A 26,296-nucleotide genomic window follows, 5' to 3' on the forward strand; every position below is an offset into this window, starting at 1 on the left:
GATGGTCATCCCAGAGGGGAAGTCGTAAGCCCACTTGTACTACTTCCAGTAAGCAATTGACTGTTCAACAGTCCTTTGCGAGGAAGATGAAATATCACAGCAGTCATCCTACTGCAAAGCGGATAACTGAGTCCTTGACAACTATGTTGGTGTTAGACGTGCGTCCGGTATCCGCCGTTAGTTCACAGGGAACTAGACAATTTATTGAGGCAGTGTGGCCCCGTTACCAAATACCATCTAGGTTCCACTTCTGTAGGCAGGCGATACCGAGAATGTACACGGACGTCAGAAAAAGACTCACCAGTGTCCTAAAAAATGCAGTTGTACCCAATGTCCACTTAACCACGGACATGTGGACAAGTGGAGCAGGGCAGGGTCAGGACTATATGACTGTGACAGCCCACTGGGTAGATGTATGGACTCCCGCCGCAAGAACAGCAGCGGCGGCACCAGTAGCAGCATCTCGCAAACGCCAACTCTTTCCTAGGCAGGCTACGCTTTGTATCACCGCTTTCCAGAATACGCACACAGCTGAAAACCTCTTACGGCAACTGAGGAAGATCATCGCGGAATGGCTTACCCCAATTGGACTCTCCTGTGGATTTGTGGCATCGGACAACGCCAGCAATATGGTGTGTGCATTAAATATGGGCAAATTCCAGCACGTCCCATGTTTTGCACATACCTTGAATTTGGTGGTGCAGAATTTTTTAAAAAACGACAGGGGCGTGCAAGAGATGCTGTCGGTGGCCAGAAAAATTGCGGGACACTTTCGGCGTACAGGCACCACGTACAGAAGACTGGAGCACCACCAAAAACTACTGAACCTGCCCTGCCATCATCTGAAGCAAGAAGTGGTAACGAGGTGGAATTCAACCCTCTATATGCTTCAGAGGTTGGAGGAGCAGCAAAAGGCCATTCAAGCCTATACAATTGAGCACGATATAGGAGATGGAATGCACCTGTCTCAAGCGCAGTGGAGAATGATTTCAACGTTGTGCAAGGTTCTGATGCCCTTTGAACTTGCCACACGTGAAGTCAGTTCAGACACTGCCAGCCTGAGTCAGGTCATTCCCCTCATCAGGCTTTTGCAGAAGAAGCTGGAGGCATTGAAGAAGGAGCTAAAAGGGAGCGATTCCGCTAGGCATGTGGGACTTGTGGATGCAGCCCTTAATTCGCTTAACAAGGATTCACGGGTGGTCAATCTGTTGAAATCAGAGCACTACATTTTGGCCACCGTGCTCGATCCTAGATTTAAAGCCTACCTTGGATCTCTCTTTCCGGCAGACACAGGTCTGCTGGGGTTGAAAGACCTGCTGGTGACAAAATTGTCAAGTCAAGCGGAACGCGACCTGTCAACATCTCCTCCTTCACATTCTCCCGCAACTGGGGGTGCGAGGAAAAGGCTCAGAATTCCGAGCCCACCCGCTGGCGGTGATGCAGGGCAGTCTGGAGCGACTGCTGATGCTGACATCTGGTCCGGACTGAAGGACCTGACAACGATTACGGACATGTCGTCTACTGTCACTGCATATGATTCTCTCAACATTGATAGAATGGTGGAGGATTATATGAGTGACCGCATCCAAGTAGGCACGTCACACAGTCCATACTTATACTGGCAGGAAAAAGAGGCAATTTGGAGGCCCTTGCACAAACTGGCTTTATTCTACCTAAGTTGCCCTCCCACAAGTGTGTACTCCGAAAGAGTGTTTAGTGCCACCGCTCACCTTGTCAGCAATCGGCGTACGAGGTTACATCCAGAAAATGTGGAGAAGATGATGTTCATTAAAATGAATTATAATCAATTCCTCCGCGGAGACATTGACCAGCAGCAATTGCCTCCACAAAGTACACAGGGAGCTGAGATGGTGGATTCCAGTGGGGACGAATTGATAATCTGTGAGGAGGGGGATGTACACGGTGATATATCGGAGGGTGAAGATGAGGTGGACATCTTGCCTCTGTAGAGCCAGTTTGTGCAAGGAGAGATTAATTGCTTCTTTTTTGGGGGGGGTCCAAACCAACCCGTCATATCAGTCACAGTCGTGTGGCAGACCCTGTCACTGAAATGATGGGTTGGTTAAAGTGTGCATGTCCTGTTTTGTTTATACAACATAAGGGTGGGTGGGAGGGCCCAAGGACAATTCCATCTTGCACCTCTTTTTTCTTTTCTTTTTCTTTGCATCATGTGCTGATTGGGGAGGGTTTTTTTGGAAAGGACATCCTGCGTGACACTGCAGTGCCACTCCTAGATGGGCCCGGTGTTTGTGTCGGCCACTAGGGTCGCTAATCTTACTCACACAGTCAGCTACCTCATTGCGCCTCTTTTTTTCTTTGCGTCATGTGCTGTTTGGGGAGGGTTTTTTGGAAGGGCCATCCTGCGTGACACTGCAGTGCCACTCCTAGATGGGCCCGGTGTTTGTGTCGGCCACTAGGGTCGCTAATCTTACTCACACAGCTACCTCATTGCGCCTCTTTTTTTCTTTGCGTCATGTGCTGTTTGGGGAGGGTTTTTTGGAAGGGACATCCTGCGTGACACTGCAGTGCCACTCCTAGATGGGCCCGGTGTTTGTGTCGGCCACTAGGGTCGCTTATCTTACTCACACAGCGACCTCGGTGCAAATTTTAGGACTAAAAATAATATTGTGAGGTGTGAGGTATTCAGAATAGACTGAAAATGAGTGTAAATTATGGTTTTTGAGGTTAATAATACTTTGGGATCAAAATGACCCCCAAATTCTATGATTTAAGCTGTTTTTTAGTGTTTTTGGAAAAAAACACCCGAATCCAAAACACACCCGAATCCGACAAAAAAAATTCGGTGAGGTTTTGCCAAAACGCGTTCGAACCCAAAACACGGCCGCGGAACCGAACCCAAAACCAAAACACAAAACCCGAAAAATTTCAGGCGCTCATCTCTAGTAAAAACACCCTTTGATATACATCCAGTGTTTACTGAGTTTGTTATATCTATTGTCATAACATATAGCCATACGGAGTATTACTTTGTATTGCTAGTCCAGTGCAGTTTATGGTACATAATTTCTGCATGGTACACTTGTGACTATATATGTGTGTGTGCATGTAGCTGCTGCGTGGTTGCCTTATTGCAGGGTATTTCACTCAGCGTGCTATTCCTATATTGCTATACCTGAGGGGGCCATGTGTTCAGGATTTTCTATTTTAAATATAGGATTATATCACAAAATATACTGTCGGGGTATTTTTGTTTGTGATTTATAGCCACCTTATATTCTATATCTATTGAACCTCCGGTCTGTGCCGTCTGAGAGTTCTTGCTAGGTATAGTGCTGCTACACCTTGTACCGGGTTGCCCATTATTGTGCACATAGTATGTCTGCTACACGTGGCAACGACGTTGAGGTCTCTCCCACACTGCATGGTAGTGAGGCCGCTGACGCAACGGAGGATAATTTAGCAGAGTTCTGGTTCATGGGGTTCATTACCCCCCAGTGGGTCAGTAGCGCTTGGGGCATCACAGGATCCGCCTTGGGCTACATTCTCCACATTGCTAAGCACGCTTGTGATTAAACTGACGCCCCCTGTGGGACCACCTGTGCCACTGCAGCAGTTTATGGTCCCTGCTGTGAACCCGCCATGGGCGGATCAGCTTTCCACTCAGCTGCAGCATTTGAACCGATCTATGACTAAATCTAAGTCTCACTCTCGCCCGCCTAAGACTGAGTCGTCTTCTAAACGGGCCATTACCTCCTCCCAATCCACGGCTTTAACCGACACGTCCTCGGAGGAGGTCAGTGCATATACTGACCCGGATGACACTGACGCTGACGTTTCAGATAGGGAAAGAAAGTCATCCGTGGATGTCCCGGATTTGATTGAGGCGATTCGGCTAATTCTTCAAGTGTCTTGTGATTCTGAGCCTGAAACTGTCTCCATGAAACCGGATAGGTTTAAACGTAAGAAGGTGGTTAAACAGTTTTTACCCTTCTCTAAACACCTGGTTGATATACGTCAGGAATCCTGGGAAAAACCGGGGACAAAGTTTACACTGAATAAGAGACTGTTGGCTCGCTATCCTCTCTCTATGGAGGTGTGTAAAAATTGGGAAACCCCCACCGCCTGTAGATTCTCATGTGGTGCGTATGGTTGTTTCCTCTACTCTGCCAGTAACTACCGTCACCTCTCTGAAGGAACCGATGGATAGACGTGTGGAGGGCTGTTTAAAAGCGATTTATACCCTAACGGGGGCTGTACATAGGCCAACCATTGCAGCGACTTGAGCTGCTGAAGCTGTTGAGGCGTGGGCTCAGGAACTCGAGGCGGAACTGTCGCCCCACGCATCTGAGCATGCTCGACAATGTCTCTCATATATTGCCACGGCTTCTCCGCACCTTAAGGAGGCGGCCTCCAATGCCGGGGTGCTCGCGGCCAAGGCTGCTACTGCATCTGTCTTGGCCAGACGTATCCTTTGGTTGAGATCCTGGTTGGTGGATTTGGATTCCAAGAAAACCCTGGAGATGCTTCCTTTCAAAGGAGACATTCTCTTTGGAGAAGACCTAAATAAGATTTTGGCTGATCTGGCTACGGGTAAAACAGATTGCCTACCTAGTACGGCTCCTTCCGCACAGAAGGCTAAAAGTACTTTCCCTAGGCCCTTTCGTACTCCAGGTAAAGCAAAAGGTCAGGCGTACCCAAAGCAAGCTCATGCTTCCAGACCAAACAAGCCCAGACCAAAGCGTGCCTGGGCTGCTCATCAGCCAGCTTCCAAAACTGAAAAGCCTGCCACATGATGGGGCGGGCCTCCCTCTGGGGTATCCCAGGGTAGAGGGCCGACTTCTAGGTTTTGCCCAGGAATGGTTGAAGACCACTTTGGATGCCTGGGCGAGGGAAGTCGTCGCTCGAGGTTATGCCATACCTTTCAAGAATCGTCCCCCACAGCGGTTTTGCCTGACAGATGTGCCTCTGGATCCGGCAAAAGCAGACACGTTGCACTCAGTGGTACTTTCCCTCCTGGTCACAGGATTGGTGGTACAGGTGCCTCTGGCTCAGAGAGGCAAGGGGTACTATTCCACGCTGTTTCTAGTCCCGAAACCGAACGGGTCCTCGCAGCCTATTCTCAATCTGAAGTCCTTGAACAAATATGTGCGGGTCTCCAAGTTTCGTATGGAAACGCAACGCTCCATTGTTCTGGCCATGGAGCCTGGGGACTATATGGTCTCCCTGGACATACAGGATGCCTACCTGCATATTCCTATTGCGGTATCTCATCAACAGTACCTGCGGTTTGCGGTGGGAAACCTGCATTACCAATTTCGGGCGTTACCCTTTGGTTTGACAATGGCTCCCCGAGTCTTCACCAAAGTAATGGCAGTCATGATGGCTACTCTCCGTCGTCAAGGGGTCAGGATCCTACCATACTTAGATGATTTGTTGATCATGGCAAATTCCCCAAAACTTCTCATGTCTCATCTCGATCTGACGGTTCAGTGCATGAAAGCCCACGGGTGGCTGATCAACTGGAAGAAATCCTCCCTGGTTCCTGCTCGAAGCATGTTACACTTGGGAGCGTTATTGGACACTCACAACCAACGGTTGTCCCTGTCTCAGGAGAAAGTCCTGAAGCTTCAGGACAGGATTCGATGCTTCCTATCTCGTCTGCAAGTGTCGATACATTCGGCAATGCAAGTGCTGGGTCTCATGGTGTTGGCTTTCGACATGGTGGAGTATGCTCAGTTCCACTCTCGCCCTCTGCAGAAGTTAATTCTGACCAAGAGGGACGGCCTGCCTCACCGGATCAGATCTCACGTGATCTCATTGTCTCCGGAGGTCCGCCTGTCACTGAGTTGGTGGCTGCAGGACCAGCGATTGAGCAGGGGCCGTCCCTTCTGGAAATCCAACTGGGTCCTTCTGACGACGGATGCCAGTCTGAGAGGTTGGGGCGTGGTGTTGGAACAACACTCTCTTCAGGGTCAATGGACCAAGGAGGAGTCTCTGCTCCCAGTCAATATTCTGGAACTGCGGGCAGTGTTCAACGCATTGACAATGGCCCAGCATCTAATTCAGAACAGACCTGTTCAAGTACAGTCGGACAACGCCACCACGGTGGCATACATAAATCATCAAGGTGGCACTCGAAGCCGCATGGCAATGAGGGAAGTATCAAGGATTCTTCAGTGGGCAGAACGCCATATCAGCAGTGTTCATTCCGGGCGTTCTGAACTGGGAGGCGGACTATCTCAGTCATCAGGACATGCACGCCGGAGAATGGAGCCTACATCCAGAGGTGTTTCAACTTCTCATGGACAAGTGGGGCCTCCCAGATGTGGTCCTGATGGCGTCTCGACACAATCACAAGCTTCTGGTCTTCGGAGCAAGGACAAGGGATCCTCAAGCAGCATTCGTGGATGCTCTGTCAGTCCAATGGAGCTTTCGGCTGCCGTACGTGTTCCCTCCAGTGTCACTCCTGCCCAGAGTAGTACGGAAGTTCAAGCAAGAAGGAGGAAAGCTAATTCTGCTAGCTCCAGCGTGGCCCAGACGGCACTGGTTCTCCGATCTACAGGGCCTCTCGCTAGATTGTCCCCTTCTACTTCCACAACGTCCAGACCTCCTCGTTCAGGGCCCTTGTGTTTACCAGGACCTGGCCCATCTGGCTTTGATGGCATGGCTCTTGAGGCTTCCGTCCTGAGGGCCAAGGGTATTTCTGAGGCGGTCGTTCAAACTATGTTGAAGGCCCGCAAGCCGGCTTCTGCTCTGATTTACCATAGGGTCTGGAATGCTTACTTTACTTGGTGTGCATCTCACAATCATGACGTTTTCAAGTTTAGCACGGTAAAACTGTTGGCCTTCCTACAACAGGGCCTAGACTTAGGTTTGCGTCTGGCCTCCCTCAAGGTTCACATCTCTGCCTTGTCGGTTTGGTTTCAGAGAAAGATTGCCACCCTACCTGATGTACATACATTCACTCAGGGTGTGTTGCAGATTCAGCCACCTTATGTGCCGCCTGTGGCCCCTTGGGACATGTCAGTGATTTTGGAGGCCTTGCAAGTCTCTCCATTTGAGCCTCTTGCCTCTGCTGACCTTAAGTGGCTTTCTCTTAAGGTCCTATTCTTGCTGGCTACTGCTTCGGCTAGAAGGGTCTCGGACTTGGGTGCCTTATCCTGCAAGTCTCCCTATTTGATTTTTCACCGTGACCGGGCGGTTCTTAGAACGCGGCCAGGTTATTTGCCTATGGTGGTGTCTTCTTTCCACCTTAACCAGGAGATTGTGGTTCCGGCCTGTTATTCTCCTGAGTTGTCTCCCAAAGAACGGTCTTTGGATGTGGTACGGGCTCTCCGTATCTATGTGAAGAGAACTTCCTCCGTAAGGAAATCTGATTCTCTTTTTTTGGTGTTTGGTTTTCACAAACGTGGCTTGCCTGCTTCTAAGCAGACTCTAGCCAGATGGATTAGAATGGTGATTGCACATGTTTATGTACAGGCTGGTCGTCCAGCTCCTGCTACCATTAAGGACCATTCTACTCGGTCGGTTGGACCTTCTTGGGCGGCCCACCGTGGTGCTACCCTTGAACAATTGTGCAAGGCGGCTACGTGGTCCTCAGGGAACACGTTTTCTAAGGTTCTATGCCTTCGATACCGCCGCTTCCCAGGATGCTTCCTTTGGACGCCAGGTTCTTGTGCCCACTACAGTGCGTCCCCTCCCATGAGGAACTGCTTTGGGACATCCCCGATGTAATTCCTTGTGGAGCCCAGTGTACCCCGCAGCAGAAAACTAGATTTATGGTAAGAATTTACCGTTGTTAAATCTCTTTCTGCGAGGTACACTGGGCTCCACAAGACGCCCACCCTGACGCACTTAGCTCTTTTGGGTTGGTATTGGCATAGCCGCTGACACCCTCTCCTGCGGTGAGTGTGTGGTGTAATTGGCTACGAGCGGTTGTCGTCTCTGGTACCTGCTACTACATTGGGCTGGTTAACTAAACTGAGCTCACTGGCATGGAGGTGGGGTTATAGAGGAGGCGGCGCTGTGCATCTTGGGAAAAGTCAAAAGTAGAGATGAGCGGGTTCGGTTCTCTGAGATCCGAATTCCCCCGAACTTCACCTATATTACACGTTTCCGAGGCAGCCTCGGATCTTCCCGCCTTGCTCGGTTAACTCGAACGCGCCCGAACGTCATCATCCGCTGTCGGATTCTCGTGAGATTCGTATTCTATATAAAAAGCCGCGCGTCGCCGCCATTTTCACTCGTGCATTGGAGATTGAACGGAGAGGACGTGGCTGCGTTCTCTCCCTGAAAAGCTCCGTAATCTGTGCTCAGTGTGCTGCAAATATCTGTGCTCAAAGTGCTGCAAATATGCTGAATATATCTACGTTCTCTGCCTGAAAACGCTCCATATCTGTGCTCAGTGTGCTGCATTGTGGGGACTGGGGACCACCAGTATATAATTATAGTAGTACAGTAAAGTAGGCCATTGCTGTATCTTGCAGCTCTGTGTCAAGTATACTATCTCTGTGCTGCATTATTGTGAGCAGTATATAGTAGGACAGTGCAGCATTTTGGTGACCAGCAGTATACATATATAGTACAGTACAGTAGGCCATTGCTGCATCTTGCAGCTCTGTGTCAAGTATACTATCTCTGTGCTGCATTATTGTGAGCAGTATATAGTAGGACAGTGCAGCATTTTGGTGACCAGCAGTATACATATGGGCCCTCATTCCGAGTTGATCGCTCGGTATTTTTCATCGCATCGCAGTGAAATTCCGCTTAGTACGCATGCGCAATATTCGCACTGCGACTGCGCCAAGTAATTTTACAATGGAGATAGTATTTTTACTCACGGCTTTTTCATCGCTCCGGCGATCGTAATGTGATTGACAGGAAATGGGTGTTACTGGGCGGAAACAGGCCGTTTTATGGGCGTGCGGGAAAAAACGCTACCGTTTCCGGAAAAAACGCAGAAGTGGCCGGGGAAACGGGGGAGTGTCTGGGCGAACGCTGGGTGTGTTTGTGACGTCAAAACAGGAACGACAAGCACTGAACTGATCGCACAGGCAGAGTAAGTCTGAAGCTACTCTGAAACTGCTAAGTAGTTAGTAATCGCAATATTGCGAATACATCGTTCGCAATTTTAAGAAGCTAAGATTCACTCCCAGTAGGCGGCGGCTTAGCGTGTGTAACTCTGCTAAAATCGCCTTGCGAGCGATCAACTCGGAATGAGGGCCATAGTACAGTACAGTAGGCCATTGCTGTATCTTGCAGCTCTGTGTCACTTCTAGTATCCTGATCAGTGCTCAATATCTGCTGCAATGTTGTGACCAGTATGTATACTGTACTGTGCGATGTGTGTTATACACCTGGTGATTATGCATCATGTAATCTGTACTGAGCGATGTGTGAGATACACCTGGGGATTATACACCCTGTATACTGTACTGTGCAACGTTTGTGATACACCTGGTGATTATACACCCTGTATACTGTACTGAGCGATGTGTGAGATACACTTTGGGATTATACACCCTATATACTGTACTGTGCGATGTGTGTTATACACCTGGTGATTATACATCCTGTAATCTGTACTGAGCGATGTGTGAAATACACCTGGGGATTATACACCCTATATACAGTACTGTGAGATGTGTGTTATACACCTGGTGATTACACATCCTGTAATCTGTACTGAGCGATGTGTGAAATACACCTGGGGATTATACACCCTATATACTGTACTGTGCGATGTGTGTTTACACCTGGTGATTACACATCCTGTAATCTGTACTGAGCAATGTGTGAGATACACCTGGGGATTATACACCCTATATACTGTACTGTGCGATGTGTGTTATACACCTGGTGATTGTACATCCTGTAATCTGTACTGAGCAATGTGTGAGATACACCTGGGGATTATACAACCTATATACTGTACTATGTGATGTGTCAGATACACCTGGGGATTATACACCCTATATTATTATTATTATCCTTTATTTATATGGCGCCACAAGTGTTCCGCAGCGCCCAATTACAGAGTACATAAATAATCAAACAGGAAAACAGCAATTTACAGTTGATGACAGTATAGGACAAGTACAGGGTAAATTAACATAGTTACATCAGCAGATGACACTGGAATAAGTATCAGGTGGCAGAAGACTGCTGCAGTTGATGCAGTTGAAGATTATTAAAGTAAGACAAAGGATAAGCACATGAGGGAAGAGGGCCCTGCTCGTGAGAGTTTACAATCTAAAGGGGAGGGGTAGACGGACATGAGTGACACAGATGGGGTATATAGAGAATATGGAACAGAGGGTTAGGATGAGATTTGGCTGGGTTTGGTGAAGAAGTGGACCCCCCGAAGGCACAAGTCAATACTTAACATTGCAACATTTGACTGGGCTATGCAGGAGAAAATTAAAAATAGGGAAAAAAAAAAAAGAATCGATAACTTCTACCACTTTCAAAAAGGTCAATGGAAGCTGAAATAATGGACAACTACCTCATGGAAGCCAGATACAGTATACCAAACAGTACTTAGCAGAGTTAGGAATGAGTGCTTATGAAATACAGTAACATTTCTCTAATACACCACCTGCATTAGGATTTATATTCAAAAACATTATTTCTCCACTCTCCATAATCCCAAAAACGTCAGTCTTCTTGGAAAGAGGTTTGTTCCTTTGTAAGGGAAAGAGAACAAACGTTCTCACACAACGGTTTCTCAATTTCTTTTTCCTCTCGAAGGGATTGTGGATTCGCAGGAATATCTGAGCATTTCTGTAATCAGATAGCAGCGACTTTCTACAAATGTTTACAAATAATTCCAGTGATTTTGTCATTTTCTTCCAGTGATTTGGACCAAAAATAACATTGATTAGAACAAATAATTCCAGTGAGTTTGTCATTTTCTTCCAGTGATTTGGACCAATAATACCATTAATTAGAATGAATAATTCCTGTGATATTGAGGTGTTTGTGTCGCTTAGCTTAGCCATCTAGCGACCACAGTGCACCTCTTTTTCTCTTTTCTTTGCATCATGTGCTGTTTGGGGCCAATTTTTTTAAGTGCCATCCTGTCTGACACTGCAGTGCCACTCCTAGATGGGCCAGGTGTTTGTGCCGCCCTCTTGGGTCGCTTTGCTTAGTCATCCAGCGACCTCGGTGCAAATTTTAGGACTAAAACTAGTATTGTGAGGTGTGAGGTGTTCAGAATAGACTGGAAATGAGTGGAAATTGTGGTTATTGAGGTTAATAATACTATAGGATCAAAATTACCCCCAAATTCTATGATTTAAGCTGTTTTTGAGGGTTTTTTGAAGAATAAAAAACACCCGAATCCCCCCAAAAAATTTGAGGGAGGTTTTGCCAAAACGCATCCGAATCCAAAACACAGCCACGGAACCGAATCCAAAACCAAAACACAAAACCCGAAAAATTTCCGGTGCACATTTCTAGTCAAAAGCTTTGAGCCTGTTGGTGCCTCGGATCAAGATCCTACTCTACACCCCAATGTAATTCCTTGTGGAGCCCAGTGTACCTCACAGAAAGAGATTTTACAATGGTAAGTTCTTACCATAAATCTCATTTTTTGTACAGCAGAGTGTTCCTCTTCACCAGGGGGCTCACTACTGGGTACTCAGGGTTCACAGAATAGTGGGGCTCAACCAGAGTGGGATAATTCTCTCAAAGGAATGATCTCCACTCTTTCTACAAAATTGTCCCGCAATGAGAAAGAGACGCAATACTTAAAACAGACTGTGGATGAGTTTATGAACAGAGACTAAGTCCCCAAAACAGCATATCAATCCCCTCCCATTTGTCCGCAAAAGCGATCTCTGGCCCATATCCTGCAGTCTGACTCTGACGCTGACAGGTCAGACATGGAGGAGGGTGAGGTGGATTTGGAGGGGGGGGGGGATGCGGCTCTGTCAAAGGGAATAGAGGCTCTTATAGAGGCTATCAGAGATGTTCTGCATATTCCTGATAAGGTGTCAGAGGAGTATGAGGAATCTTATTTTAATGTAAAAAGGAAGTCCTCAGTCGCTTTTCCTGTGTCAAAGGAATTGAATACCCTGTTTGAAGAACCATGGGTTAATCCTGATAGGAAATTTCAGATCCCTAAAAGGTTGCTCTCATCTTTTCCTTTTCCTCTGGAGGATAGAAAAAAATGGGAAAATCCACCAATAGTGGACGCATCTTAGTCTGTCACGTAAAATTGTATTGCCTGTTCCTGGTGCAGCCTCCCTGAAAGACACGGCTGATCGTAAAATTGAGACTACGCTCAAATCATTGTACACAGCTGCTGGGGTGGCCCAAAGACTCACTATTAAATGTGCGTGGGTAACAAAAGCCATTGCTAAATGGTCAGGTAACCTAATTGAGGGGTTAGATTCCTTGTGTAGGGGAATGTTGTTTTACTCCTGCAGCATATACAGGACTCTGCGAACTTTATGGTGGAAGCCATAAAAGAAATAGGCTTGCTTAATGCACGCAGCACTGCTATGGCAGTGTCGGCACGCAGGGGCTTATGGCTACGCCAGTGGAATGCTGACGCGGACTCCAGGAAAGGCGTGGAAGGCCTACCATTCACAGGGGAGGCCTTATTTGGAGATGAAATAGAAAAAATGGATCTCCACAGCTACTGTGGGTAAGTCTATGTATCTTGCTTCCGCAGCCCCCCCAACCAAGAAGACTTATTCAGCTTCTAAGTTGCAGTTCTTTCGGATGTTCAAGGGCAAATCCAGAGGTGCATCTACATCCTCCAGTGGCGCAAGAGGTAAACCACGCAAATCAGCAACTGCCAGTGCTCAGGAACAGAGCTCAGGCTCTGCTTCCTCAAAGCCTTCAGCATGACGGTGGACCGAAATGCCTGGAAGGCTGTCAGGTTGGAGCCCGACTACAATTCTTCAGTCAGATCTGGTCAAATTCGTGCCAGGATCCCTAGGTCATAGATCTTATTTCCCAGGGCTACAGATTGGAGTTCCAAGAGCTATTCTTCAAATCAGGCTTACCAGTTTCACAAGAGGCAAGTATAACTTTACAGCATGCCATCCAAAAACTGGTACAGACTCAAGTCATTGTTCCAGTTCCACCTCATCTGCAAAACAAGGGGTATTATTCCAACTTGGTTGTAGTACCGAAACTGGACGGTTCGATGAGACCAATTTTGAACCTCAAGTCGTTGAACCCATACTTACGAGTGTTCAAATTCAAGATGGAGTCTCTGAAAGCGGTGATCTCAGGTCTGGAGGAAGGGGAATTCCTAGTGTCTCTGGATATCAAGGATGCGTACCTTCACATTCCATTCTGGCCGCATCATCAGGCTTATCTACGGTTTGCACTGCAGGACTGTCACTACCAGTTCCAGGCCTTGCCATTTGGTCTCTCCACGGCACCGAGGGTGTTTACCAACGTGATGGCAGAGATGATGTTTCTACTCCGCAAACAGGGAGTGAACAGAATTCCGTACCTGAACGATCTCCTGATAAAAGCACTGTCCAGAGAAAGGTTGCTGGACATCATTGGTCTCTCAACCAAACTCCTCCAAGATCACGGGTGGATTCTGTATCTTACGAAATCTCACCTAGAGCCAACACAGAGGCTCCCAATCCTGGGAATGATACTTGACACGGAGTCACAGAAAGTGTTTCTTCTGTTGGAAAAGGCATTGGTAATCCAGTTGATGGTTCGGGACGTCCTGAAGCCAACCCGGGTATCAGTGCATCTTTGCATTATCCTTCTGGGGAAAATGGTGGCCTCTTATGAGGCACTTCAATACGGAAGGTTTCACGCAAGACCCTTCCAGCTCGATCTGTTGGACAAATGGTCTGGATCGCATCTTCACATGCACCAGAGGATCCGTCTGTCGACAAAGGCCAGGATCTCCCTTCTGTAGTGGCTACAGACTTCTCACCTCGTCGAGGGTCAGAGGTTCGGAATTCAGAACTGGATTCTGTTAACCACAGACGCAAGCCTCAGGGGTTGGGGAGCAGTCATTCAGGGGGTGCAGTTTCAAGGAAGATGGTCAAGTCTGGAAGTCATCCTTCCAATCAACATTCTGGAACTCGGGGCCATATACAATGCTCTTCTGCAGGCCTCACATCTTCTTCAAGATCGGGCAATTCAGGTCCAATCAGACAATGTGACGGCAGTAACATACATAAACCGACAGGGCGGAATGAAAAGCAGAGCAGCAATTTCAGAGGTGTCAAGAATTCTCCTCTTGGCAGAAAAAAACGCTGTGGTGTTGTCAGCGGTCTTCATTCCGGGAGTAGATAACTGGGAAGCAGACTTCCTCAGCAGACATGACCTGCACCCGGGGGAGTGGGGCCTTCACCCGGAAGTGTTCAGGTGCTTGACACGTCGGTGGGGATATCCACAGATTGACATGATGGCCTCTCGTCTCAACAAGAAGCTCAGGCGGTATTGTTCCAGGTCGAGAGACGCACAGGCAGTGGCGGTAGACGCTCTGACGACTCCATGGGTCTATCAGATGGTGTACGTGTTTCCTCCACTTCCTCTGACCCCAAAAATTATTAAGCGAATATAAAGGGAAAAGGTTCAAGCAATACTCATTGCTCCGGACTGGCCAAGATGGGCCTGGTATGCGGACCTTCTGGAGATGCTCCTCGAAGATCCGTGGCCTCTACCTCTTCGCGAGGAACTTCTGCAACAGGGTCCGTTCGTCTATCAGGACTTACTGTGGCAACATTTGACGTCATGGACGTTGAACAGCTGATTCTAACCAGGAGAGGGATCCCTAACAAGGTTATTCTGACTTTGATCCAACCCAGAAAGGGGGTAACGTCTAAGCATTACCATCGTATTTGGAAGAAATACGTCTCTTGGTGTGAGAGAAGAAATTGTTCCAGGTTGAGAGACGCACAGGCAGTGGCGGTAGACGCTCTGACGACTCCATGGGTCTATCAGGTGGTGTACGTGTTTCCTCCACTTCCTATGATCCCAAAAATTATTAAGCGAATAAAAAGGGAAAAGTTTCAAGCATTACTTATTGCTCTGGACTGGCCAAGACGGGCCTGGTACGCCGACCTTCTGGAGATGCTCCTCGAAGATCCGTGGCCTCTACCTCTTCGCGAGGAACTTCTGCAACAGGGTCCGTTCGTCTATCAGGACTTACTGCGGTAACATTTGATGTCATGGAAGTTGAACAGCTGATTCTAGCCAGGAGAGGGATCCCTAACAAGGTTATTCTGACTTTGATCCAAGCCAGAAAGGGGGTAACGTCTAAGCATTACCATCGTATTTGAAAGAAATACGTCTCTTGGTGTGAGAGCAGAAATAATTCTGCGGTCGAATTTCATCTGAGACGATTCCTGCTTTTTCTGTAGTCAGGTGTGGATGTGGGCCTGCGTCTGGGCTCCATAAAAGTCCAGATTTCGGCCTTGTCCATTTTCTTTCAGAAACAATTGGCTTCTCTCCCTGAGGTCCAGACGTACTTGAAAGGTGTTCTGCACATCCAACCTCCCTTTGTGCCTCCCACGGCACCTTGGGATCTCAATTTGGTGCTGCAGTTTCTCCAATCGGACTGGTTTGAACCGTTACAGGAGGTGGACGTAAAATATCTTACGTGGAAGACCGTCACACTGTTGGCCTTGGCTTCACCAAGACGTGTGTCGGGGCTGGGGGCTTTGTCTCACAAAAGTCCCTATTTAATTTTAGTGATGTGCACTGGACATTTTTCGGGTTTTGTGTTTTGGTTTTGGATTCGGTTCCGCGGCCGTGTTTTGGATTCGGACGCGTTTTGGCAAAACCTCCCTGAAATTTTTTTGTCGGATTCGGGTGTGTTGGATTCAGGTGTTTTTTTACAAAAAACCCTCAAAAACAGCTTAAATCATAGAATTTGGGGGTCATTTTGATCCCATAGTATTATTAAACTCAATAACCATAATTTCCACTCATTTCCAGTCTATTCTGAACACATCACACCTCACAATATTATTTTTAGTCCTAAAATTTGCACCGAGGTCGTTGGATGACTAAGCTAAGCGACCCAAGTGGCCGACACAAACACCTGGCCCATCTAGGAGTGGCACTGCAGTGTCAGACAGGATGGTCGATTTAAAAAATAGTCATGATGCAAAGAAAAAAAGAGGTGCACAAAGGTCGCTGGATGGCTAAGCTAAGCGACACAAGTGGCCGACACAAACACCGGGCCCATCTAGGAGTGGCACTGCAGTGTCAGGCAGGATGGCACTTCAAAAAAATAGTCCCCAAACAGCACATGATGCAAAGAAAAAAAGAGGTGCACAAAGGTCGCTGGATGGCTAAGCTAAGCGACACAAGTGGCCGACACAAACACCTGGCCCATCTAGGAGTGGCACTGCAGTGTCAGGCAGGATGGCACTTCAAAAAAATAGTCCCCAAACAGCACATGATGCAAAGAAAAATGAAAGAAAAAAGAGGTGCAAGATGGAATTGTCCTTCGGCACTCCCACCCACCCTTATGTTGTATAAACAGGACATGCACACTTTAACGAACCCATCATTTCAGCGACAGGGTCTGCCACACAACTGTGACTGAAATGACTGGTTGGTTTGGGCCCCCACCAAAAAAGAAGCAATCAATCTCTCCTTGCACAAACTGGCTCTACAGAGGCAAGATGTCCACCTCCTCCTCATCGTCCGATTCCTCACCCCTTTCACTGTGTACATCCCCCTCCACACAGATTAATAATTCGTCCCCACTGGAATCCACCATCTCAGGTCCCTGTGTACTTTCTGGAGGCAATTGCTGGTGAATGTCTCCACGGAGGAATTGATTATAATTCATTTTGATGAACATCATCTTCTCCACATTTTCTGGAAGTAACCTCGTACGACGATTGCTGACAAGGTTACCGGCTGCACTAAACACTCTTTCGGAGTACACACTGGAGGGGGGGCAACTTAGGTAAAATAAAGCCAGTTTCTGCAAGGGCCTCCAAATTGCCTCTTTTTCCTGCCAGTATACGTACGGACTGTTTGACGTGCCTACTTGGATGCGGTCACTCATATAATCCTCCACCATTCTTTCAATGGTGAGAGAATCATGTGCAGTGACAGTAGACGACATGTCAGTAATCGTTGGCAGGTCCTTCAGTCCGGACCAGATGTCAGCACTCACTCCAGACTGCCCTGCATCACCGCCAGCGGGTGGGCTCGGAATTCTTAGCCTTTTCCTCGCACCCCCAGTTGCGGGAGAATGTGAAGGAGCAGCTGTTGACGGGTCACGTTCCGCTTGACTTGACAATTTTCTCACCAGCAGGTCTTTGAACCTCTGCAGACTTGTGTCTGCCGGAAAGAGAGATCCAACGTAGGTTTTAAATCTAGGATCGAGCACGGTGGCCAAAATGTAGGGCTTTGATTTCAACAGATTGACCACCCATGAATCCTGGTTAAGCGAATTAAGGGCTCCATCCACAAGTCCCACATGCCTAGCGGAATCGCTATGTTTTAGCTCCTCCTTCAATGTCTCCAGCTTCTTCTGCAAAAGCCTGATGAGGGGAATGACCTGACTCAGGCTGGCAGTGTCTGAACTGACTTCCATGTGGCAAGTTCAAAGGGTTGCAGAACCTTGCACAACGTTGAAATCATTCTCCACTGTGCTTGAGTCAGGTGCATTCCCCCTCCTTTGCCTATATCGTAGGCAGATGTATAGGCTTGAATGGCCTTTTGCTGCTCCTCCATCCTCTGAAGCATATAGAGGGTTGAATTCCACCTCGTTACCACCTCTTGCTTCAGATGATGACAGGGCAGGTTCAGGACTGTTTGCTGGTGCTCCAGTCTTCGGCACGCGGTGGCTGAATACCGAAAGTGGCCCGCAATTCTTCGGGCCACCGACAGCATCTCTTGCATGCCCCTGTTGTTTTTTAAATAATTTTGCACCACCAAATTCAATGTATGTGCAAAACATGGGACGTGCTGGAATTTGCCCAGATGTAATGCACGCACAATATTGCTGGCGTTGTCCGATGTCACAAATCCCCAGGAGAGTCCATTTGGGGTAAGCTATTCTGCGATGATGTTCCTCAGTTTCCGTAAGAGGTTGTCAGCTGTGTGCCTCTTCTGGAAAGCGGTGATACAAAGCGTAGCCTGCCTAGGAACAAGTTGGCTATTGCGAGATGCTGCTACTGGTGCCGCCGCTGCTGTTCTTGCTGCGGGAGGCAATACATCTACCCAGTGGGCTGTCGCAGTCATATAGTCCTGAGTCTGCCCTGCTCCACTTGTCCACATGTCCGTGGTTAAGTGGACATTGGGTACAACTGCATTTTTTAGGACACTGGTGACTCTTTTTCTGAGGTCTGTGTACATTTTCGGTATCGCTTGCCTAGAGAAATGGAACCTAGATGGTATTTGGTACCGGGGACACAGTACCTTAATCAAGTCTGTAGTTGCCTGTGAATTAACGGTGGATAACGGAAACACGTTTCTCACCGCCCAGGCTGCCAAGGCCTGAGTTATCCGCTTTGCAGCAGGATGACTGCTATGATATTTCATCTTCCTCGCAAAGGACTGTTGGACAGTCAATTGCTAACTGGAAGTAGTACAAGTGGTCTTCCAACTTCCCCTCTGGGATGACAATCGACTCCCAGCAGCAACAACAGCAGCGCCAGCAGCAGTAGGCGTTACACTCAAGGATGCATCGGAGGAATCCCAGGCAGGAGAGGACTCGTCAGACTTGCCAGTGACATGGTCTGCAGGACTATTGGCTTTCCTGTGTAAGGAGGAAATTGACACTGAGGGAGTTGGTGGTGTGGTTTGCAGGACCTTGGTTACAAGAGGAAGAGATTTAGTGGTCAGTGGACTGCTTCCGCTGTCATCCAAAGTTTTTGAACTTGTCATTGACTTATGATGAATGCGCTCGCAGGCGACGTATAAGGGAGGATGTTCCGAGGTGGTTAACGTCCTTACCCCTACTTACTACAGCTTGACAAAGGCAACACATGGCTTGACACCTGTTGTCCGCATTTGTGTTAAAATAATTCCACACCGAAGAGGTGATTGTTTTTGTTATTTGACAAGGCATGTCAATGGCCATATTCGTCCCATGGACAACAGGTGTCTCCCCGGGTGCCTGACTTAAACAAACCACCTCACCATCAGAATCCTCCTTGTCAATTTCCTCCTCAGCGCCAGCAACACCCATATCCTCATCCTGATGTACTTCAACAGTGACATCTTCAATTTGACTATCAGGAACTGGACTGCGGGTGCTCCTTCCAGCACTTGCAGGGGGCGTGCAAATGGTGGAAGGTGTCACCTCTTCCCATCCAGTGTTGGGAAGGTCAGGCATCACAGCCGACACAATTGGACTCTCCTTGGGGATTTGTGATTTAGAAGAACGCACAGTTCTTTGCTGTGCTTTTGCCAGCTTAAGTCTTTTCATTTTTCCAGCGAGAGAATGAGTGCTTCCATCCTCATGTGAAGCTGAACCACTAGCCATGAACATAGGCCAGGGCCTCAGCCGTTCCTTGCCACTCCGTGTCGTAAATGGCATATTGGCAAGTTTACGCTTCTCCTCAGACGCTTTTAATTTTGATTTTTGGGTAATTTTACTGAACTTTTGTTTTTTGGATTTTACATGCTCTCTACTATGATATTGGGCATCGGCCTTGGCAGACGACGTTGATGGCATTTCATCATCTCAGCCTTGACTAGTGGCAGCAGCTTCAGCACGAGGTGGAAGTGGATCTTGATTTTTCCCTATTTTACCCTCCACATTTTTGTTCTCCATTTTTTAATGTGTGGAATTATATGCCAGTATCAATAGCAATGGCCTACTACTATATATACTGCGCAAAACTGAAATGCACCACAGGTATGGATGGATAGTATACTTGACGACACAGAGGTAGGTAGAGCAGTGGCCTACTGTACCGCACTGCTATATATTATATACTGGTGTTCAGCAAATTGTGCAAAACTGAAATGCACCACAGGTATGGATGGATAGTATACTTGACGACACAGAGGTAGGTAGAGCAGTGGCCTACTTACCGTACTGCTATATATTATATACTGGTGGTCAGCAAACTGCAAAACTGAAATGCACCACAGGTATGGATGGATAGTATACTTGACGACACAGAGGTAGGTAGAGCAGTGGCCTACTGTACCGTACTGCTATATATTATATACTGGTGGTCAGCAAACTGTGCAAAACTGAAATGCACCACAGGTATGGATGGATAGTATACTTGACGACACAGAGGTAGTTAGAGCAGTGGCCTACTGTACCGTACTGCTATATATTATATACTGGTGGTCAGCAAACTGTGCAAAACTGAAATGCACCACAGGTATGGATGGATAGTATACTTGACAACACAGAGGTAGGTAGAGCAGTGGCCTTCTGTACCGTACTTCTATATATTATATAATGGTGGTCAGCAAAATTCTGCACTGTACTCCTACTATATACTACAATGCAGCACAGATATGGAGCGTTTTTCAGGCAGGGAACGTATAATACTGGTAGTCACTGGTCAGCAAAACTCTGCACTGTACTCCTCCTATATAATACTGGTGGTCCCCAGTCCCCACAATAAAGCAGTGTGAGCACAGATATATGCATCACACTGAGCACAGATATGGAGCATTTTTCAGGCAGAGAACGTATAATACTGGTGGTCACTGGTCAGCAAAACTCTGCACTGTACTCCTCCTATATAATATTGCTGGTCCCCAGTCCCCACAATAAAGCAGTGTGAGCACAGATATATGCAGCACACTGAGCATAGATATGGAGCATTTTTCAGGCAGAGAACGTATATTACTGGTGGTCACTGGTCAGAAAAACTCTGCACTGTACTCCTCCTATATAATACTGGTGGTCCCCAGTCCCCACAATAAAGCAGTGTGAGCACAGATATATGCAGCACACTGAGCACAGATATGGAGCGTTTTTCAGGCAGAGAACGTATAATACTGGTGGTCACTGGTCAGCAAAACTCTGCACTGTACTCCTCCTATAATACTGCTGGTCCCCAGAATAAAGATATTTGCACTGCAGCCCCCTGAAACAAAGTGAGAGGACGCCAGCCACGACCTCTCACTATCATTTCCAATGCACGAGTGAAAAATGGCGGCGACGCGCGGCTCCTTATTTAGAATCTGAATCTTGCGAGAATCCGACAGCGGGATGATGACGTTCAGGCACGCTCGGGTTAACCGAGCAAGGCGGGAGGATCCGAGTCTGCCTCGGACCCGTGTAAAAAGGGTGAAGTTCGGGGGGGTTCGGATTCCCCAGGAACCGAACCCGCTCATCACTATTTAATTTTCCATGCGGACAGAGCTGAACTCAGAACTTGTCAGCAATTTCTTCCTAAAGTGGTGTCTGAATTTCACATCAACCAACCTATTGTGGTTCTGGTTGTCACCGACACCTCTGCTACTTCAAAGTCTTTGGATGTTGTGAGGGCTTTGAATGTGTATGTCAAGCGAACAGCTCGTCACAGAAAATCGGACTCGCTGTTTGGTCTTTATGATCCCAATAAAATTTGGTGTCCTGCGTCAAAGCAGTCCATTGCACGCTGGATCAGGCATACTATCTAGCATGCTTATTCCATGGCAGGTTTGCCATGTCCAAAATCTGTACAGGCCCACTCTACTAGGTCGGTGGGTTCTTCCTGGGCGGCTGCCCGGGATGTCTCGGCTTTACAGCTCTGCCGAGCAGCTACTTGGTCAGGTTCAAACACATTTGCTAAATTCTACAAGTTCGATACTTTGGCCTCTGAGGACCTTCAGTTTGGTCAATCAGTTCTGCAGGAACCTCAGCACTCTCCCACCCGGTTTGGGAGTTTTGGTACATCCCCATGGTACTAAATGGACCCCAGTATCCTCTAGGATGTAAGACAAAATAGGATTTTAATTACCTACCGGTAAATCTTTTTCTTGTAGTCTGTAGAGGATACTGGGCGCCCGACCAGTGCTTCGATCTTCCTGCACTGTTACTTGGTTAAGTAATGTTGGTTCAGCGGTTGCTGTTCCTGTTTCAAGTTTGGTTAGCTTGGCTTTCCTCTTGTTGTGTGTGCTGGTTCAGAATCTCACCACTGTCCTTATCTATCCTTCTCTCAAAGTATCTCCGTCTCCTCGGGCACAGTTTCCTAGACTGAGTCTGGTAGAAGGGGCATAGAGGGAGGAGCCAGCCCACGCTATCAAATTCTTAAAATGCCCATGGCTCCTAGTGAACCTGTCTATACCCCCATGGTACTAAATGGACCCCAGTATCCTTTACAGACTACGAGAAAAGGATTTACCGGTGGGTAATTAAAATCCTATTTTTAGAAGTATACACCTATTTCTTTTCTTTATCAGCTGGGCTCCAGCTAGGAAGATTAAAAGCGTGTGAAATGAAGAAGGGTAGACAGGAAAAGCTGAATTAAAAAAAAAGACACCACTCTTTCGAGGAGCAGAAGCAGAAGAGCCCCCAATACTCAGATAATAATTTAGAGATTAAATAAAAAATGTATACAGTCCAATAATCCCCTAACCGATTGCACCTACACCTCAGAGAGAAATACCATTAATACAACTCACGAACTAAATAGCTGCTACTTAGAGATATTGCAAAGACATCACTAATAACCGAATCAGCTTCAACATTCCGCCACATTCCAAATGACTCATTCATAAATTAAAGTACTGTACACTAACAATACAGTATATTATGACGGTGAAAGGATGAGTGCTAAAGGTAGACTCACACAGAAAGCAGAACAATGTTATATGTTTGTATACAGATTCTCTGTATGTTACAACATTATGCATTTATCATTGTCACTTGTCATGTATATTAGGTAATACCCATCATTTCCAAAACTGTTATTATTGGCTACACATCAGGATGCAGAAAGAATTAGGGCAGAACAGTAAAGGCAAGGCCTACCCATGTGCCATCTACATTTATGTAAACTCTGTTATCGACGTATATAAACAGGGCCCAAGTGAGTTATCTTTTTACAATTCCAAATTCCGAGTCACAATCATAACCATTGATATCTGTAAGTGTGTCAAAGATGTCTGGAAATTTTGACAGAGTTAGAGGCTTTTCTCATACTGAATCATGGACACATTCAGATAAAGTATTATTAAGGAATTTCCAAAACAAAGTAAGTCCCAATTTATCTTTTGCCTGCAATTCATATCTCATAATAATGTCAGCAACACTCTGAATTGCAATAAATGTCTAGATTCCCACCAGGAATGCCTCTCGTTGTCATCTCCTGCATACAGAATGTTACTTCTCTCTTCCTTTTGGCTATTTATTTTTACATAACAGATAAGAACGAATGTAAAATAACATGGAAAAGTGACACAGACAACCGATGCCTTTTTCTTTGCAGTGATAAAAAAAAATAATCAGTTTTAAATCCTAGTCAAGCACAGTTCCTGTAACACCGTTATCTGATTGGCTGTTTTCCCTTGGTCCCTTATCATGGTAACAAATAGCAAAGTGCCTGCTTGGGTTATGTTCAGACTATTAACTCCACTCAGCTGTGCAAGTGAAAGTAAGAGCTGCCTAGTTCATAGCAGCTCTCACCTGCCCCAACACCAAGACTTATTTTTCACAAGCAGATGCCAAAGACATCCAGAGCGCCTTGTGACGAAGGATTTTTTTTATCAGCAAGTGCCAGAGGGTCTTTCCACTGACAAACTGCAATGCAATGTGCTGGCACTAAAATATGTTAACAAATACTATTATAGGCCACGTATTTTGCCTGTCTATGGTTAGTCAGAACACATTAACCATTTCACCACCACAGGCATTTGAGGAGAATGTAATAGCATTGCATGACACACTAACTCCCCAAATCTTGTGCTAAAAAGGTTAACAGTTTCATGAGGTCCGTTTCTCTCCACGCTTGATAAGAAAGGCATGAGGTTGAATGCCTGATTAAGCTATGCCGTTATTTCCCATTTCATGGCTGTGCGTGCCTATTCATTAGCCATTACTCGAACAAGCACAGCCTTTCAGGAAAACTAAGATAAGGGCCTGAAATTCAAGAGGCGGTGGGGCCGGAGATATAAGCATTGATACCCTAGTGAAACAGCCCCTTCTAAAGTGTCTTGTTCCCAATCCATAGACAAAGAGAAATAGTAAGAAGGCTATAAGCCCCTGTGTTTGCAGCTCAGAATCTCAGCATCCACAAGACAGGTTGTTAAGAAACATCCTATAGAGATACCTGTAATACAAAGGATAAAATAAAGCTGTTTTAACCCCTCGGTTTGCAGTAATTGATGCCAACTAGGATAATGTTTCTATAAATCTGCAATATTTTACACAAAGATGGGTAAGAAATTTGAAGCACCATTTAGAATAACACTTTTACTTTGACAGATCCCCAAAAAGTGTAATGTGACCCATTTGGGGATCTGCACTACTATTCATAAGTTCACACCTTGCATGTGAATATCTGTCCGTGATAGTGAATGAGCAAATCTGCACATAAAAACTTGACATCAGAGCTTCCGCTTATTTCTCTCACCGCTGTCACCTCTACGGAAAGGGACAGAAAATAATTGGGGAAGAAAAACAAAAGATTTTCTTCCCTGGCACATGTGAAGCGGAGACATGTGTAATTAATTAAACTGTACAGGAGAAGAAAAACCTAAATTTTCTCCCAGGCTTTGAATTATGGCTGGGGGTGAAAGAGTGCCAGAGCAAGGGGTGTAATTAATCACACAGAGGTGAGGGGGCTTTGCATTTCTTCTGCATACGTACTTCCTGTATGCCAAAGAAATCCTGCAATGAGCAATTAGTCCTGTCACTTTTTGAAGGGGAAATTAAATTTCTATTGGGGGGGGGGGGGGCAAAGAGGGAGTAAAATAGTACTTGACAGTGGGACGCGAAATAAGAGATAGCTGAATTCACTGTAATGAGCAGCTATGAAGTGTAAGCTGCCCAATAATGTGATGCAATGCTGTGCACAGTCACCTCAGGAAAGTAATGCATGAGGATAAGCAGATAGTACTCCGTACCAGTGGCGTAAATAGTCTTTTTGGTGCCCTGTGCAAGAAAGTGAATTGGCGCACCCCCCCCTCCTCATTTATCTAATCAGGACATAAGGTGCATGCCTTGCAGGGGAAGGAGCATGACATATACGCACACAAACATTTATAGAGCAATGCATGGAAAATGGATTTGGACACAAATACTCTGAATACAACATTAATGCACTCAATCCAAGAGCTTGCTGTCATTTAGCCACAATACCCCTTATTAAATAACACATTTCAATATACCTCCACATACAGGACTCAAACCCACAACCTGCTTCATCTCAGCCAAACACCCCACCCACCGAACCACTTGATCCCACATAAAAACTATGAGATTTAAAACTATATGAAGTGACCTGTACACCTTAAAAATATAACCAGCACCATAATCGAGCAGATCCATGCAGTATGCAGCCACACATCCACTCCCTTGCAACCACACACTACATAGATCTGCCCAGCCACAACGCCGATCACCCCTTCACAAAGTACAAGGTAAGCTTCAAATAGTTAAAACTCGCAGCTTGGAATTCTCTAGCTTTCTATGCAAGGGCAGATAGCTCAATGAATGGAGTGTCCGACTGCAATGTCGTAGACAAAGGGTTTGAATCCCGGGCACATGAACATTCCGAATTGTAATAAAGGACAGTGCGACTGAACAACAAAGAGTTATCAAGTCAAGTCCATGAATGCTGTATTGGTATTAGTGACAAAAAGGGTGGGTGTAGGAGATAGGGGCGTTCAGGAGATGCTGGGCTTCAGAAAGGGGGAAAACTGCAAGTGAAAGTAATTAGATAATTCATAATTGACAAGTGCTGCTAACAGCGCCCCCTACCCTGCAGCGCTGTGTGTGGAGCACACTCCACACACACTTAATTACGGCCCTGCTCCATACTATAGTGCAGCAATGACAACTGCTCTTTCTGCATTTACATGAAGAAATGCCTATGTGCTTTCAGGATACATAGCATTAGTCATTGTTACCACCTCTTCCTAATTTTTACAGACACTGACAAATGCTACAGATTGTTAAGCTGTACTCTTCTGTCCCTGGAAATGTCCTTATTTTTCAGTCCTGGCTAATTGTATTGGAAAGTGTCAAAGGTAGGTGATGGATGTGAGTCCACATGGAGCATGTCTTTACCAGGAACAGGGCTTGATGACAAGAGTCCACAGGGTTAAAAGGAGTATACACAAGGTTAATGTGCAGCAGCATATACATTGTAAGAAGATGTACTCAGTGGCAGCGTACACATCTGCAATACAGGAGTATTCGGAACAACAGACGCACGGAAACTCATGCATGATT

The sequence above is a fragment of the Pseudophryne corroboree genome, chromosome 8 (genome assembly GCF_028390025.1).
Source record: "Pseudophryne corroboree isolate aPseCor3 chromosome 8, aPseCor3.hap2, whole genome shotgun sequence".
Classification (NCBI taxonomy): Eukaryota; Metazoa; Chordata; class Amphibia; order Anura; family Myobatrachidae; genus Pseudophryne; species Pseudophryne corroboree.